The sequence below is a fragment of the Gymnoscopelus braueri genome (genome assembly GCF_963280865.1).
Source record: "Gymnoscopelus braueri genome assembly, chromosome: 16".
Lineage (NCBI taxonomy): Eukaryota > Metazoa > Chordata > Actinopteri > Myctophiformes > Myctophidae > Gymnoscopelus > Gymnoscopelus braueri.
In genome coordinates this window covers 18,812,552-18,831,506 of record NC_137616.1, presented here as the reverse complement: position 1 = coordinate 18,831,506, position 18,955 = coordinate 18,812,552, and the positions used below count along the sequence as shown (strand labels likewise).

The window sequence follows — 18,955 nt, the reverse complement described above, 5'->3', positions numbered from 1 at the left end:
TTAACAGAATATTAATGGAATAAATCACTTAAATGTAATTGATAATTGTTCCTCATACAATATTTCTACCATACCAAATAAAGAAAAAAACATTGGAAGAGAAGAAAACAACCTCACAGAATGCGATATTCTAAGTTAGCACATGGACTGCAACTTTATTTATTGATGTCATACCAAAAAAGGCCTAAATACCCACCCCTATACGGTACATACATACATACATACATACATACATACATACATACATACATACATACATACATACATACATACATACATACACAATAGTAAACAACAAATACCTTCATAATTTGTTTTACTATTAGAAAACCATGCGTACAAAAGATGTCACTTTCTATTGGGTTAGATAGGGTTAGACAGAAAGGGAATCATGTCCCTTTCTGTCCCTTTCGTTATGAGAAGCGGCTGGTCTGCGTTACCACCGATAATAGCAACAATGTTATCAAGGCAAGGGCCCTAAACCAGCGTTTCTTAACAGATTGCGACCCTGGGACCACCATCCTTATTAAGAATCAACATGGGGACCACTGTTGTGTCGGGTGGGGATATGGACTAATGCACTGAACCCACCCAGAAAAACGGTGCACATGCGCTTTATTGGGCGTGCAGGTTTGCGTGCGACTGTTCTTGCCAAACCTAGCCAAACGTCTATGTATTTCTATGAAAATACGCGTGCGGACGAGCTTTTTTTCCTGCCCAGAGTGGAAAAAGAATCGTCACGTGCGTGAGCGAAGTGCCTGTGCGTGGCCAGTGAGAACAGCTGCATTCATAAAAATGGTGGGGAAGAAAAACTGCGTCCGTGCACTTATGCTTGCGCGTCCTGTGGGTTTCGTGCATAAGATATTAGTGCTGCACGATTAATCGAAAAAAGATTGTGATCTCGATTCAGACACCTATGCGATCTCGATTAAAAAATTATTATTTTTTGCTTAATATTTTTATATTTACAAGAGAATTGTGTGAGAATCGTGTGAGAATCGTGATCTCAATTCTTATGGAGGAAAATCGTGATTCACATTTGAGCAAGAATCGTGCAGCACTATAAGAAATGTCTTTGCTAACTCCATGGTCCTCATATCACACAAGTTCTTCTAAGTTTCTCCAAAATTGAATTATTATTTTTTTACATTCCTACATAACTGAATGCATGGTCAGGGATCACATGCATTATGTTCATGGTCGACCAGTTGAAAACCCCTGCCCTAAAGACAAATATTGAGAATCGATATGTTGCCTATTGAAAAATGTATATTATGATTGATGCAACGGCCACTAAAAGTGTGTATATTTTGTATACACCCACCAGCCTGCTCAACATTACTGGTTACAGCATGACATTTATTCTCAGTTCATCCTCTCTTCTTATCTCCTCTTATCTTAACATTTCTTCAGAGGCACACTGTTTATTCTACATTGTTTGCACAGAAATGCACCCTTTATTCTACCATTGCCTACATTGTGTTGTGAACATACATTTATGGCAATAATATTTAGGTTACTATATATACTGTTGTGTACATTGAAAGTATTTTATAAGTTAGAGATTCCAATTACCGTATATTAAACAAATGGGATATCAAAGTGAACTAAAACTATACAGTACATGAGGCATTTTGGTTCTTCCAAGTAAAAAGGTTATTATCGAGCCCTGTTGATTACAATGTGTCCTGGGTGCATCTATGGGTGGATTGTATTTAAATTCCAGATGATCAACTGGGATACCTCTGAATGACAGAGGCAAGCACATTCCGTTTTAAAGATAAAAATGTGTGTCATCGTCAAGGCTGGAGAAACTTTGAAATTTTAAATGCACTGATACAGACCAGAATTGCAGTTTTGAGGGTGCCAATTTAATAATGCAAAATGAAATCCAGGAGATGAATGCAGTAACGATCCATTGACCATAGTGGGTGTCCACTTTTAGCACCCTACATAGTACATACTGTATACAAGAATGATTTCTTAATGGGACCACGTTTCTATTTCATGCAGTGTACATTTTAATAGCTTTATAATTAGAATTCCCTACAGGGGAAGTTTCCTTGCTGAACTTTGAACACAACCACCAAGGGGTGAAACGTCATGTTGTTCTTGTTTGTTAATGCAGAGCGGATGATCACACATAATATCGTTGATCTACAAGACGATTCTGTGTTTACCTGGTGGTGGAACAGGCTAGAAGCTGAAAATAGCCATGCATTGAATGCAATAACCCTGAAAAGGAGGCCACACTGAAGGGGGAGGGGGTATATGCAGTAAAGGAAGTGTATCTGTATGCTCCAAGAGGGCCATTCACTTTGCTCTTAATGGGTGTGTGAATGTGCGTCTGTGTTTGTATATAGCCCATAGGCCTGGATATAGATGACCGGACCAAGACATTCATCCTCTAGGTGCCCGGGAATCACTTTGCGTGAGCGAGAACCTGATCTGTGGTGTTGCCGTAAAAATTCAATTACACCAAAGGGGAGAATTAGTAGGAAAAGTGTAGGCTTGCGGGGCCCTTTGTGCTGCAACTGGTTCACTGAATTCACTATGGCTTGCTGCTACCGAACCAGTTTTTCACTTCAGATGTATTGGCTGTCAAGCACCGCCTAGGCCTTCTTTGGTGTTATTAGCGATCTGTTGTGTGACAACGGGCAACCTAAGTGACCTGTATTTCTGATTAATTAGACCCCCCAGACTTCCACTGATTATTTGTAGGCACGCTGCAGAATATTACTTGACATGCAGAATAACGCAGAATTGCTGTTTCTTTAGGCGACTGCACATAATACGGTTACTGTGCAAACGGTGTGCAAACTCACGGTAGTGAAAAATAGGTTTACAAAATGCTTAATAGACGTTACCACAAGCAGTACTGATCATCCTCCTGGGGAGAACTTAGGTGCAAACATGCTGCGCTATTTGAAGAGGGTAAACAGCAGAAAGAAATGGAGAACAGACATACACAAACTGCATTTGTGATGTTCCCAGTTTGACAAATTGCCGATCTACAAGGTCAAGTGGAGATTATTTACAAACCTTGCCACCACCTTTCCATGGATCGACACCTCGCATCTTCATTCACCAAAATATTGCTCTGCACTCCATAGAGTGAGTAGTTATTATGCATAGTATTATGCAATTGTGTGAATTGTGATATTAACCACAACATGATGCTGTGATATTGCACAAAACACAGGCACACTTTTAAAAGGGAGCCGTTGTTTGAAAGAGGGGGCATTGTTATTAAATCAATCATTTTGATGTTATACCTTTGGCAGTGCTGCTCACTCCATCTTAGGTTTCTGACTAAAAACACAGCTATGCACCTACGGTCCTTCTGGCCGATCCACAAGGTCACGACTCTTTTCTGTTCTGGCCCCACAGTGGTGGAATGAACTTCCCACTGATGTTAGGACAGCAGAGTCACTGCCCATATTTCGCCGCAGGCTGAAAACCCACCTCTTCAGGAAACACTACCCTTCCTCTCTGCCTGACCTACTTGTTGTTAACTAGTTGTACGAACACTTGTTTTCTATTGCTGTATTGTTTATTGGATCTTGTTTAGTCGATACACTTATTTGTTTTAGCTCATGCTCATTTGATTTAGCTATTTTTGTCTCATCTGTTTAAGGAAATAGGTGGCTGATATATTGCACTTTTACCTTAGCGCTAGGTATACTCTTGGTTGCTTGTTTTTGCAGAAAATGCACTAAAGACTTCTGGTGATTAGTAGTTTTCGTTCCCTACCTATGTTGAATACACTTATTGTAAGTCGCTTTGGATAAAAGCGTCTGCTAAATGACTGTAATGTAATGTAATGTAATGTAATGTATAATGAACATCAAATAATTCACTCAAAGACGGTTCATAGGATAAATCTAATTTGTCATTGACGTCTGGCTGGCATGCGTTTGATGTGGTTCAGCTCAGAAACGTTGCCTTGCTTCCTTCTACTGATAGCCAAGTGGTTACTCAATAAGTTACTCAATTCCAGGACTGTAACTCTTTTGCATGTCTTGTGAGGTACAGAGAGCACGGTTAGAATGCATCACCACTGTGTCAAAGTATTGCAAACACCTGTTTGTTGCAAACAACAAAATGTACAACTTAATATCCTAATATCATGGTACCGACACCCTGACAAAGTTGTTTTAAAGTTGTTTTTCACTTGTTGTGGTGATTTCTTGACAACCGAACCGCTTTGGTAGTACTGCAAGACTGTCATTTTGTTGAAAGAAAATAATTATGATTTCCAATGGCATTATGAATTAACAAAATTCCCTTTTCAGTGACTCCCTTTTCTGGTTGTGTTAATGGTTTGGTTCATGGTTTGGTTTAACATGCATGGCTTAACGTGAATATCATTATCGTGAGTATCATTGTGTCATCCACAAGCATTGTTATTCATGCACCTTGATGATATTCAAGACAAGTCTTAAAACGTGACTCCTGTTCCATCGTTCAACTGGCGTGTGAACATCATGAAGTGCCTCTTTTCATACACAGTGCTAATCCAAATACTTTACATTTTACGGCTGTGCACAATCTCACACATGACCCCGGATGCACTCAGTCACAGAGGCTGTAACTACATCCTTTGGATGGCATACACTTCAACACGTTTAAGCCTTTGGGACTTAATTATGCTGTAATCATCCTCAAGTAGCTTCTCCTATGAAACACAACTCAACACCCGTGGAAAGCTGGTTCATCAGCGGATCTAAAGCTTGTTGCTTCTTTCCAGTTTCCACACAGTTTGGAATCAGAGCAGAAAAGCATGGGCATCAAAGCATCAAAGGGGGCTCTGCCCTCAATGCCCTCATACCTGACTAACTACCTCACCAAAGTGAGACCCACAGCCACAATACTAGAAGGAGCGACAACAACAATCTGGTACCACCTATTACAAACATAAATTCTCTTTTTACTGCACTGCCACCAAAGTGTGGAATGCCCTGACACCATCCCTTAAAAAATGTGGATCACTGGCTTCCTTTACAACAGGCCTGAAAAGGTTATGGAAAAAGGAAAATTCAATTAATAAGCTGAGCTTGACAAATGTACATTTTGAGCTGTTTGTTATAATCTTATTTATAGAAACTCTACTCTCAAACCACGCGACCCTTTAATAAACCTCACATTCATACATACGCTCAAGTATACACACATATACATGCGCATAAGTATGCACATTTTCAACATGGAGGACAATTATTTTAGGGTTCAGCGTAGCACACCTAGACTTCATCTTTCAACACCATGGATGGTTGTTAGATGAGTGGGCACGCCATCCATCTGAAAGAGTTTACAGTTAACACATCAGCCAGTGCTAGCAACATTAGTACCGAGCAAGCACCTCCAGTAGAGCCAGCGACAGGTAGCCTTGACACCTTGATCTAGTTGGTACTTTAGAGTGCCACAGAGTATTAACTGCATTTGTGGTGTAAGGACTAAGTAGGTCCAACAATGGCTTCCAGTCAGGTAGGAGAACAACTTGAGTGCCTTCCGAGTGATGCCAAGGTGAGAAAGGGTGTCCAGGACAAGCTGATGGTTGTTGGCTCTATCAAATGCTGCAGGTCAAGAAGGATGAGAACTGCAGAGTGGGCGGCAGCCTGGGCTCCCCCTGTGTTACTGATCAATGTATTGCTTTTGATGTAAGACATGATGTAGAGACACCTTTTGTTCCTCACAGACTGTTCTGCTGTCATTTGACTGCAGACATTCGTATAGGGGCGACCCTGCCTTTTCACTTGTACTTGCGCTTCTCAAGCCCACCTCACGTGGTGTACAGAACTGAAGTGTGGGCTCATATTTTTACTTCCACAATAGAAACGGCAGCTCCATGTTGCTTTCCTAAAATAATGGATGTACAAGCTAATAATGCGTAGCATTGCAACATCAGTAGATTACAATATCTGTGAGCTACATAACAAGCTGATAACACCTAACAAGAAGACAGGGAGGGTTACACCACGGCATGCAGCAGCAAGGGCTGCAGCAGCAAACAGAAAGGATGCACTGGAGCATCTTATGCTATTAAAATGCCTTTTTATTAACACAGTGCCAAGTAAAGTAAGAAAGCAACACCGGGTGCCGATCCGATGGCCTAGTGGTTAAGGTGCATAGTACATATAGGCTCTAATGAACCCCTGACAAGAGTCGCGGGTTCGATTCCCGAGCCCAACAGCCTTTGCAGCGGGTCTCTCCCAATCGCTCTCACTGTTTCCTGTCACTTGTACTATCCAAATAAAGGCAGAAAAGCCCCAAATAAATCTTTTTAAAAAAAGGCCGTGCAACGGAGCCTAGTTAGTGCTGCCGTTTTTATTGTGGAAGTCAAAATATAAGTGGGGCGGCAGTGGCTCAGGAGGTAGAGCGACTGCTTTGAAATGGAAGGTTCCCGGGTCGATCCTGGGCTCCCCCTGTTTTACTGTTGTAAGTGTCCTTAAGCAAGACACTGAACCCCTAACTGCTCTTGATGAGTCGCCTTCGCCATCGGTGAGTGAATGTGTATGAAAGGGTGAATGTAATGCATGTTGTAAGCGCTTTGGATAAAAGCGCTATATAAATGCACCATTTACCCTTTATAAGCACACACATCAGCTCTGAACACCGCAAGGAGGGGGTGGATCTTGGGAAGCGTACAACAAGTACGACGTTGTTGTAGCGAAGAAGTACAACAACGCATCCCAGGGGTGCAAGCACAAGTCCAGTCAATGGAGGACTCTGTACAAAAGAAAGTTTCATTTGTATTCTTCATCATCACATTTCTCTCTAACACAGATCTGATCTAATCACAGTTATAGTGTGGAGGGTTTTCTCTCTGACAAAAAACCTTCTGGCTTGATCTCTCAGACAATGAAAACAAACACTCAGAGACAAGAAAACACATACAGAGTTAACTGTTAGCTAGCTGCTACTGTTTCCGCACTTGTCATCCTCCTTACGGACTCCTGCCCCTGAAACAATGGGATTTTTCTCTTGGCTCACAGCCTAGGTCATAAGTACTGCACTCCATCCTCGTTTTCATCAGTGGCTTCTTCTCTCATCTTCCCACATGCCTCCTTCACCTGCTACCCTTCTCTCTCTCTCTCTCTCCATTCCTCCTTCCGCTTCCCTCCTTTCTGCCCATGTGTCCGGTCCCCACCGATTCTCACAGTCTGCTGCATGAGCCCTTTTCCTCCCTCTTTTCTTTTTTCCAAGAAAGAAGAGAATGTAGGTCATCCCTCTGACGGCAAGGAAGCCACAGCTGAGCTGAGGTAGAGCGAGCACCCCTGCTCTTTCTCCTCGCACAGGCTCTCAACTTCCCTGTCCTCTGCACACTTAGGGCGGCGGAAGAGACAGAGCATAGAGAGCGAGTGTGTGTGTGTGTGTGTGTGTGGGGGGGGGTGCACGTGCGTGTGTGAAAGAGAGAAAGCGTGCCTCATACTGAGTCAGAGCGGGAGAGTGAAGGGGACAAAACTACAGCACGAGGCAGTGTTGTATTGCTTGAGCTAGTATGCATGGTGGTGGGGTGGGGGCAAAAGTGGACCCGCTCAACTTTGCAGAAAAGTGGGGCTCCCGCATGTCCTGTTGCATAACATTGAAAACAACTCCATATGCTCCATCAAAACAAACACCACACACTGGTTTTACTTCATGTTATCTAACCTACCTACCCCACCCCCACAGTATTCAGTATTATTGATCTGGACACAACAACAAGGGACCCTACTATTGCTGGTTGGTGAAGAATCAGACACAAAATCTGCATTTTAGCATGGACAGGAAAAACAGCAAAAACTATTAGGCTTAAAATCCATCATTTCACTTCAAGCCAGTGAGGTAAACAAAGTTAGGATGTGGGGTGACAATTAGAAGCAGCTGGTAAAAAAAAACTCATGGGCTGGTTGCAGGTGGGGGGGGGTGAAAACAAACAGCGTGCATACCTAACGCAAGCTCCGGTGGAAGAATGTTCTACGTGACAGAGGCAGGAAAGGCTGCAGCAGTGCTGAGTGCTAAAATGGCTGTTCATTCCACACACACACACACACACAGAGGAGCTTAGCTGGGAGGAGGAGGAGGGGGGCTTCCCCCTTTCCCCCTGGGCTCTAAAGTGCAACCATTTTGGCTGCATGCACAATTCTTTTTTTACTGGGAAACTTGGGGATTGCAATATTGGACAGGATTGCAATACTATCAGCTGTAATGATATTTGTGTGACATGTAGCTCAAAGTTACATCACTAGTATATATCAGCATCCATGCTCAATGGTATGGTTTATTGTTGCACAATAGAAGACTTTATAGTAACTGCTCTTGTGTTGGCTTACTACAGCTGTCACTTGTGATTTCCTTCCTTGACTTCCCAGTTGAAGATAAAAGCTTCTGTAAATATTTATGACAATACAATCCAAAACATTGTGGATACTGGATATGCATCGTTTCCATTACTTTTCCAGGTGTTGGACATTTTTATTTTAAAATGCATATGTATCTTTAAGGGTTTTCCAGTGTCTGTTTCTCAACACAGAAATGGACCACCTAGCCCGGACTGTAGCGTGGCGGTCGAGGCACCTAGGTTGAAAAGTAGCCTGACAGCGTATCGCGGGTTTGAGTCCCGATTCCGACGATCTTTGCTGTATGTCTCTCCCCATCCCTCTGTCCTTGTTTCCTGTCTATCTCCACTTCACTGTAAAATAAAAGGCAGAAAAGCCCCAAAAAATATCTAAAAAAGAAAAAGAAATGGACCACCTATTCTGGTTGTCTTCCCTTTTCTCCAGTTCTGATCAAATGTCAAGTATAATAGCCTACCTCTACAATCAAATCAAACAGCCATTGTAAGTCAGTACTTCACTTGATCTGATGGCAGTAGTCCCAATGGCACTGTGTCGTCATTAAATACCTACAGTGTTTTTGGTCCTTGTGGGATTCACAATGCTCCTTGACTGTTGACCGGAGTGCCAAAATGGTGAATGGACACACTTTTAAATTAACTAAAAATAACGTCATATTGTCCAAGCTTTTTGATACACAACACACTCATACTGATTTGCATGATAAAAGATTGAATTTACAGTCAATTGCTGACCACCTACAAACGTGAAGCAATGTATGAATAGTCCAATAAAAAGTAGAGGGGGCGCTACTGGCACTAACAGATAAATAAACAATACTTCAGAATCCAAAGTAACGAATGTTACAAATAGATAGAAATTAAAGAAAATATTGTAATAATTCAATGACACACTAATGACACATTCTAGGAACAATGAATTGTTAGGAGTAAACTGTTGTTTCATAGTAGTATTACCTGCCCCAGTCACAGCTTTAAGTTTACTGAAGCACAGAGTTTGAGATGCTTTGGTGAAATGTATGGGGCTGACAACACATTTCCAAAATTACCTGTCCCTTTCAGAAAATAAGGTGCTCCTTGGTAGATGTCAGTCTCCCTGACACATAGCCTACCTATCAGAGTAAACCATTTGACCGTAAACTAGTCAAAATTAATACATCCATCTGGTGCCTATTTTCCTTAGAACTTAACTATGTGCATTTATTTATTTAGCTGAAGACAGAGATCTATAGAGAGATCACAAACATGATCAAATAATGATGTTCAGTATTGTTATTAACCATGCATTATCGGTATTGTAATTATTGTAGCGGGATAAGCAATGCGCTGTGGATGTCAACCTTGATTGATAGCAATCTAGATAGAAGAGCAAAACAAATAGTTGTTTCAGCATAACCCACTGTATTTCAGCCATTTCTGCTCAAATATGAGCAGATTTGGCTGCTTGTTAAGGGATTATTAAGAGAGAGACATTGTTTTTTCTGGAAACAAATCCCCTGATCTGTTGGAATAATAAGATAGTAAGTCGAATATTCAGAACAATTTCTGAACATGTATTGTACACTTTTTTAATAAATTCATATTATGTAAACATTTCTGAACACAGGAGATACTGGATTTTTATTTTAGTGAGGGGGGGGTGTAAATGCCTAAATTCTTGTGATATGCACCAAGATTTCATAACTGATGTAATCCTTCTGAGCAGGAAGTAAACATGGCGTGGTGGAAGAGAGTCCAAAACTTTGACCTGAATAACCAAGGCTTGCAGTCAAGTCTGTAGTGTGTGTGGGCCCTTATCTCAGCTGCATCTAAACCTAAAGAGGCCCAGCTCCAATGTCACCGCACATAAACACACAACTCCGAAACCACTGAAACCGCCCGGTATCATCATACAGCACGGTATAACTATTTAACATTAAGTTGTCAAATTAACATCGCCAGTGACATCACTTGTGCAATAATACGTTGGCATGCTGGTATGTTGTTGTTGCTGTGAATGGCTTGCTGTCATAGAATGACAATCACAGAATGTGTTTCTGCCGATGATCAAATGACAGTTTTACACTGCAGGCATCTCTAGGCAACGCCCACACACACACACACACACACACACACACACACACACAATCAAAATCAATCACAAGATGGATTTAAACCCTTAAGTGGCCCGTCACCACATCTGGTCTGCTGCATAGTAACAGCTGAACAGAGAACAACACGGTAACGTTTCCCAAACCCGTTGGCGTTGTGCTTACAATACAAAGAAAACAACATTAAGCAAAGCACGTGGTGTCTGATAATAAAGCTTGATGTCCTTCTCAAGTTGAATTGCAGTTCATTCAGCTTTGGTCTGGATGACAACCTGCTGGTAACGTTAGCTCAGGTGGCGTAGTTTTTACATTATTTGACAGCTTTGTTACTAGTTACTTTGCAGATTTAGATTATTATCAAAAAAACATACATTAACCACTTCAGCCCATTTCGGCCATTTGAAAATAATAATAATAATAATAAAATAATACTATTTTCAAAAGATTTTTATACATTTTGATAACTTGTGGCACAATGAGTACTTTTACTTTTCGTACTTTAATTATATTTTGATGCCAATACCTTTGTACATTTCCTCAAGTAGATTTTGATTACCGGACTTTTAACGTGTAACAGAGTATTTCTACACTGCAGTATTGATACTTTTACTTAAGTAAAACATTTGAGTACTGTTTCCACCAATGCATAGAGACTTACCTGCTTTCCTCAGCCGCTCAACTTGTAAATATCTCTTCTCTCCCACAAGATCTCGATGTATGCTGTTGTCGATTATAGTTCCCACGTACGGTGCCCTGATCAGGCGTAAACAAGGCAGGTAGCTCCCGTGGCTAAACTTCGCTAACCAGAATAAAATGCTCGCTTTTATTTTATCCACTATAAGACAACATTGATATTTTTAGCACGGCGTTGTTGTTGTTGTTGTGGTGGTGGTCGTGTTGTTAGGCCAACTTGAGAGTATTGTGCCAAAACAAACGTGCGTGCAGGCTAGGCTAGCGAGCTAACGTCAGCTTATGTTGACAAACAAGCCTGCGTGAGTTGAAAAAAAAAAGAAATCACGCTCGACCTGATGCTAGCTAAGCGCTGCTTGGTTAGCTAACGAGGTTAGCCAGCCCAGCTAGCGAGCTTCGCTAATTCAAAAAGCCCTTATCTTCCAAAAAATGCCCTTCCAGCGTCTCCGACAACGTTCCGGTCGGCAGTGGCAGAAAAAAACAAAGTAAATCCGAGTATCGCTTCGAGGTGGCGTCTCTTTGTCACTGACAGCGTAGCAGCATTTCAGTCTTCTATTAATTGTCGCTTTGAGTCTCTCCTCTCCGCCATTTCCAACCTCTTCTCTCACTACACAAACAAACAGGGTTGACTGTGCAGTGCACGCCCCCGTCCCGTGCCCATGCCCGAGTCAGTGCGCGGGTACTCTATAGCTACGTTGCGCGTTCACGGCGACAATAATAGGAGTAGGTATATTAGCCACAAATCCATACTATTCCATACATAGACACATTTTATCTTTAACCTGAAAGGATCTGGAGTGAATGCTTTGCCAAAAAGCAAAGGGAGCAGTTTGAACAAACGGCCCATGTTTGTGGTCAGTTGGTTCCCTGGTGATGCTGTGACTGACTATATGATGTATGTCCTGTAACTTAAGACAGTGGTTCTCAAACTTTTTAATTTCAAGGACCCCAAATTTGATATACATTAAGGCCACGGAACCCCCATTTTATTAAAATTTCTATCACTGGGACCCCCAATCTATACTATTAAAATCCTAACTCTGAGAGTGAACAAATGGAACGGGTCCATTTGGTTCCATTTGTACACTCTCGGAGTTACAGTCCCGTAACTCCTCAAGTAATCTGAGTTCCCAGAAGTTTTTCGCCTCGCATACAAACGGGAGCGGCGAGGAACTCCTCAAGGATCCCTGAGGGCCCCTGCCTCCCCTGACCCCAGTTTGATAACCACTGCTGTAAGAGCAGCATTGAGACCTGTGTGATTAATTGGACCCATTAACTGCATTTAACACTATTGTTTCCAGCAAAGCAGGTTGATCGCCAAAAGTCTTGACCTGGTGGTGTCAGTAGTCACTGTGTGCATTTGGTTGGATCAAGCACTCCTATCCAGCCACCCACAGTCAGTCCTAGTCCCCACCTCTCCCCAAGCCTGACCCTCAACATTGGTGCACCACAAGGCTGAGTGCTGAGCCCCCTCTCCTATTCCCTTTATATATTGTGATGATTGCACCCACTCACTCCCCAAACACAATGATTCAACTTGAAGATGAGTAGATGACACAAGTGGTGGGAATTATCACAAAAGGGCATGAGACAGCTTACAGACACAGTCAGCAAATTGGCACGATGGTGTTCAGAAAATCCATCATTGAAACATACCCCCCCCCCACACACACACACACACCTCCTCTAAACATCAAAGGAGAAGAGGTGGAGAGGGTTTCCCAGCATCATGTGGTCACAGAGGGCCTCACATGGACAATCTACTCCACTGCTCTGGTCAAAAAGCCTCAACAGTGGCTCTACTTTTTAAGGACACTACTGACAGAATTAGAATCAGGAAGCTACGTCCTGTTACCACTGCTCTATAGAGAGTGTATTCACATACTTAGTGTCCGGGTAGCTCAGTCGGTAGAGCACTCGCCTCTTGACCACAAGGTCATGGGCTCCCGGCACCGCCAACTCAGCGAATGAGTAGCACGGCTTGGGTGTGGCAAGTAGTACTGGGAGCTGATGGTAGGTGTTGCGCTCCACCTCAGCAATCCATCTCCCATGGATCTAGCATACTGTGAAACGGGGATAGACTCACACGCTCTGGCTGATACCGACAATAAGCCTCTCCGACCTACTTACTTACTTACTTACTTATTACAGCATTGTTTGTCCTGTTACCACTGCTCTATAGAAAGTGTATTAAGATACTGTATTACAGCATGGTATGTCCTGTTATCACTGCTCTATAGAGAGTGTACTGACATACTGTATTACAGTATGGTATGTTAAATATTCAGCAGCAGACCTCTCAGCTCTACTGCTAATCTCCCTGCCCTCACTGGAAGAGACCTTCAGATCACGCTGTCTCCACAGAACCAGAAGTATTCTGAAGGATGCAAATCACCCGTCATCATGACGGAATGTGCAATAACCTTGTAAATATCTGCATATTATCTACAATAATGTTTTTTCTAAGGAGCAATAGCATTTGGTATAATTTTGGTATAATAACGTGCGATGTGTGTTCCTGTACCCTTTCCTGCCACCTTCTGCCTTGATTGATGCTTAGGCTTGTTTTTCTTCTTTTTTTTTTTTTTTTACAAATCTCTTTATTATTTTTTTTCAGACAACAGGGGCATCATGACAATAAAAATGAAAACAAAGAGGTCTGATTTTTTTGACAAAACAAAAACAAAAACAATACACAGCACAACAAAACAAACAGTAAATGGATACAGTAATCAATGTAATTTTTAAACGTGAGAAGGCTTGTTTTTCTTGAGTACAATGTTAAGAATGTAATTCAGCACGTTATTTAAACTAATTCTAGGTTTATTGTTTACCTGGTATCCTATAGTTTCAATGTACAGATTATTATTTGATATTTTATTATATATTTTAGTATATTGTTTTTAGACTGATGCTAGGTTCTTGGTTTACCTGTAATCTTAGTTTCCTGACGCACCACACTGTCTCTTTGCATTCTATGTATGTGATTAAGTTAAGGTAAGTAAGTAAGTTGCTTAATAGCTAAATTGTAATGTTTTAAGGTGTAATAGCGTTTGGTACAATGTACAATATTTTTAAAATGTTTGTTTTTTATTGTTTATCTTTGTGGGCAGGTGAGTGTGTGTGAGTGTATGTTTGGAATGTTGGAGGAGACGTTTTAGGATCTGCACAGCACATTTTGTTGTACGATAATGTGCAATGACGATAAAGGCAATGCCTTTCAACCTGAGGCCAGGCAGTTCTTGTATCATATTGCAATGATGTGTATGATCTCCATTGCATTTTGAAGTGCAGGCACAACTGTGTCTTGTTAACCAGAGAAGAGGCGTTGCTGGTCCTATGAATGTGCACACTATGTACAGAATGTACATAATCAGTGGTGTTGATTTAAACAAACTTGTTCTTTTTCAAATAGCTCCAGACCAGCAAATTCCTAATTGTCAACGCCTATTCTTGATTTGAGATTTGGTTTACTGCTTCAAATACTTTGTGTTGGTAAATATGTCATGTTGTGTTCACATCCAATCTGAGTTAAAGGAGGAGTTCACCCAAAAAATTACTTATTTTCTATCAATTACACACCCCATGAAGCCTTGATTTCATGGATTTATTTTTGTTTTTGTGGCATTCCTAAGACAATAATTTGATGACCGTGTGTATTTCCGGTAGGAGACACAAATAATCTACTTTGTGTCTCCTACCGGATACATTAGCCGGTAGGAGACGGGAATCAAATTATTAGCTTAGGAATGCGACAAAAACTAAAAAGAATCCATGGATTCAAGGTTTCATAGGGTGTGCAATTGATAGAAAATAAGTCATTTTTTGGGTGAACTCCTCCTTTAAGCACACTAACCAGTGTTGAACAATAAATGAAACACAAATTGCTTTTTTCAACCATTCTTCTTCGCACCACTGTCCGATTCACAGTGTTCAAAGTTTCTTTCTTTTTACCAACATTTAACCATTTTGCCTTGTATCTCATACTTATAGGGCCTTCACCCACCTCGACGCCCTGGGCAGTACAATCAGAATCATCTTTTTTTAGTTCTCCAGTGTTCTTCAATACTATCCAGCCTCTACTGCTTGCAGAGAAGCTTGCGTTGATGGGGGTGGACCACGTCTTGGTGGCATGGATCTCAGACGACCTCTCAGGCAGATCGCAGTATGTGAGACTGCAGGGTTCTCAGTCAGAGGTGCTGGTGAGCAACATGGGTGCCCCCCAGGGCACAGTGCTGTCACCCTTCCTGTCCCCCCTCTACACATCTGATTTCAACTTCAAGACCTGCCACCTACAGAAGTTCTCAGATGACACAGCGGTGGTCAGCCATATCTCAGGCGACAACACTGCTGAACATGACGGTGTGGTGAGGGACTTTGTGCAGTGGAGCGAGGCGAACCGCCTCCGGCTCCATGCTAGCAAGACCTAGCATGATGACTTAGATGGTGGTGGATTTCTGCACGACCAAGAGAGTACCCCCGGTGCCCAGCACCATATGGGGAGGTGGTGGAGTTTGTGGACAGCTACAAATTTCTAGGAGTGCACCTGAACTGCTCGTTGGACTGGTCTGACAACGCTGAGGCACTTCACAGCAAGGGGAGGAGCAGGCATGTTAGGACCCCAATGGAAACAAGACCGCAAGGACTTTTTTGGTGTTATTCTTTTAGACAAAGTGTTTGACTGTACTCGTACTGTTTTACTTTTTTTTTTTTTTTAACAAATATCTTTATTAGGTTCACAGTGTAGACATGAAGTCAGTCAGACATTTTTTCATTTTCTCCCTTTCCCCACCCCTCCCCCCATATTGTTATTACTGTCACATTTTCCTTTTCAAAAGATAAAGACAAAAAATCTGTAACAAATGCAGTGGAATAAAGAAATGTACCTGACAAACAAACATATAGACATGATTTAAAATGTGGTATAGACAGTGGAATGTAATAGAAAATAAATAATAAATATAATTTAAAAAGAAATGTGAAAGCAGGAAAAATTAAAAAATAAGTTTTTACAAAAAATGGACAAAAACAAAAATAGACACACAAGATGGATTGCTCAGATGCAAACGTGCCACAGGCCCTTGTAGGCAACACAGAGCCGGAATGCTGTCATAAATCACTGTCTATGAAGAAGATCTACAATGAGACCAACAATGGTCGCTTGGCCAGGTCAACCATAACTTAACCTGGAATAAATAGATGTTTCAAAGACTCTGACCTCTAATGACATTCCTAGGGTGGGGTTCTTTGTGCTGTTTTTCGCTGTAAGCACTTTCACTTCTCACACTTTTGCACTGACCGAATGGACACTTTTTTGATTGGCATTGCGCTGATAATTATTATTATTTGTTTTATGACGTGAAACGGTGAGACAATTATGAAGCACTGACTGTAATGTACACACATCTACAGTATCTATCTATCTATCTATCTATCTATCTATCTATCTATCTATCTATCTATCTATCTATCTATCTATCTATCTATCTATCTATCTATCTATCTATCTATCTATCTATCTATCTATCTATCTATCTATCTATCTATCTATCCAGTGTTGCAATGCTGAATTGGAACGTGGTTATGCACAACACAATTGCTAGGTATTTAAGGTATACAGGCTGTATGTACAGTTGGGTTGTTGATCGTATTCACTCTGCAATGAAACGATTGGAACTATGACTGCTGGATCAAGACCACCTGGTTTTATCTAACGAGGCTCTTTAATAGAGCAATACTCACTCTACACAGTAAAATACTCAGTGTTAATTTAACTCAATAGAGGAGCACTTATCTATGTTGAAAAGGGTCACTTGATGTGGGGCTCTTGTGAGAAAAAGATAAAGGCTGAGTGAAATGGATTTATATAATTGTTTGTAGGGGTTAAACATCTATACAATTTTAGCTTCAACTACTATAATAGGCCTGACAATGTCTATATAGTAGAATGTACAAAATGTGACCAGAATATACACAGTGCATACATTTTTATATACATATACTACAAATATCCAAGGCAGTAGCAACAATAGGTATAGTGCTTTTACGTATAAGATATACAGTGTATATCTGAATCAGAATATACTGCATACAGTGTATAATAGTTCTTAAGATGTGAAAATAGCACGTTTCTCTATGAATATCAATGATTATAATTAAAAAGCAGATAATTAACGCCTAACATTATAATGTCTGCCTACACAGTACATCTGGTGACTGATACATCAAGTCCCCTATTATTGTGGAGGAAAACATTGTGCTGAATAACTGCACACAAGCATGGAGCAATTATCCAATTATCTAATTTAAAGCTGCATTGTATGATACACAGCCCTATCCATTATGATAACAAGCCATTGTTTCAAAACAAGCCAGCTCTTCTCCCCTGCAGCACCTTCCCTGCTCATCTGTTGTCTGTCAAATAACATCACACACACCCATCAGATGATAGCAATTCTGAGGATTTGATAAAATGAAGATTTTTATTTTTTATTTTAGTCAGATGTTTGTTCACTATTACTATTACTGTTGGCGTAGTAGAGGGTTATTTTGTTTTAATTTCATTTTGCCCATTGTAATATGGAACACTGTATTTTAATCAGGTTTTTATAGTTTTAATTCAAATACAGTTTAGAAATGATATGCAACTGGTGCTCACTCAAATAATGGCAACCGTTGTGGATTAGCAGAGCTAGAGATTTGAATATGCCATGAGAGTTGAATGTGCAACTTGCGCCACCTGTGTATAAAGTGCCACTGAACTTGCATTGCAATTCTTGTTAGTTTTTTAGGGTAAACTTTGGCTCATTGCCTGTATTTTCATGCTACCTAATCAGCAATGAAAATTTGGTTAGAATGTCTGCCCTGACATGCCTATTGTAGGAAACAGAGTTTATTCCATCCATGTGGGTGCATATAAAAGGTTGGCAGAAAGTGGGTTAATTACAATTATATGTTCAATGGGAATATTCAAATCTTTGTAAAAAAAAAATTATATATATATATCTCTGCTGTTCGGCCGGAACCAGCTAAATCCAAAATGGTAATTGTTCAGGAAATGAAAAACAAAATATAAAATTTTCAGAAAATGAAGAAAACCTTATATTTTTCAAACAAAGCAATACTGCCTCATCAAACTTGGTATTGTGACTTTATATATTATCAGATACTTGCATGTGTCATTATATTATCACCACTTTACCCAAATCAAGCTCAAGTGGAGTTAGGAGTTTTGTCCAAACACAAATCCAGCGCAAGTGGAGTTAGGAGGTTTTGTCCATCATTGATAAGAACAGCTGGCAATGGATCTCAAAGCTCACAACACATCACAACGCATTGTGAGCTTGGAGATCAGCTATTTATGGTGAGCGCCATCCTCATATACTAAGTATAGATCATGCTGAATTCTGTACTTAAACAACTTATTTTAACATGCATTGTAAACAACCATGGATCTAACTGTTACTGTTGTTCTTCTACAGTTGAGTGCAACAAACAATTCTGCCTCAATACTCAATCATGTATTTAACAAAAGTAATCATGGCACACCAACAATAAATAAATGGCATATAAATACAAAATACATTCATGAAAAATAGAATCTGTAGCCTATCAAATCTGTAGCCTACTGCACTAACAATAACAACCACAGTTGAATTTACCTATCATATACCTATCAACATTTTATTATCACACTGTTGTGTGTTGTGTTGTGTTGCGTGTGTGTGTGGTGGATGTTTCTTAGTGCTTTAGATTGTCATAAAAGCTGTGAAAGTCTTTTGGCATGATCTCCTTGAGCTCTTGGAGATGTTTGAAACAAACTCCTGCACACACTCAT

General features: G+C 40.7%; 1 protein-coding gene across 1 annotated transcript in view; it reads right to left on the bottom strand.

Moving 5' to 3' along the window:
* LOC308102856 (nuclear receptor coactivator 1-like) overlaps positions 1-11,342 on the bottom strand; it is a gene marked incomplete at its 3' end in the record, with an annotated part of 53,132 nt that extends 41,790 nt beyond the window's left edge. Inside the window, exon 1 of the mRNA XM_080452710.1 lies at positions 11,087-11,342. The remainder of the gene's footprint in view (positions 1-11,086) is intronic.
* Positions 11,343-18,955: the final 7,613 nt, after the last annotated feature.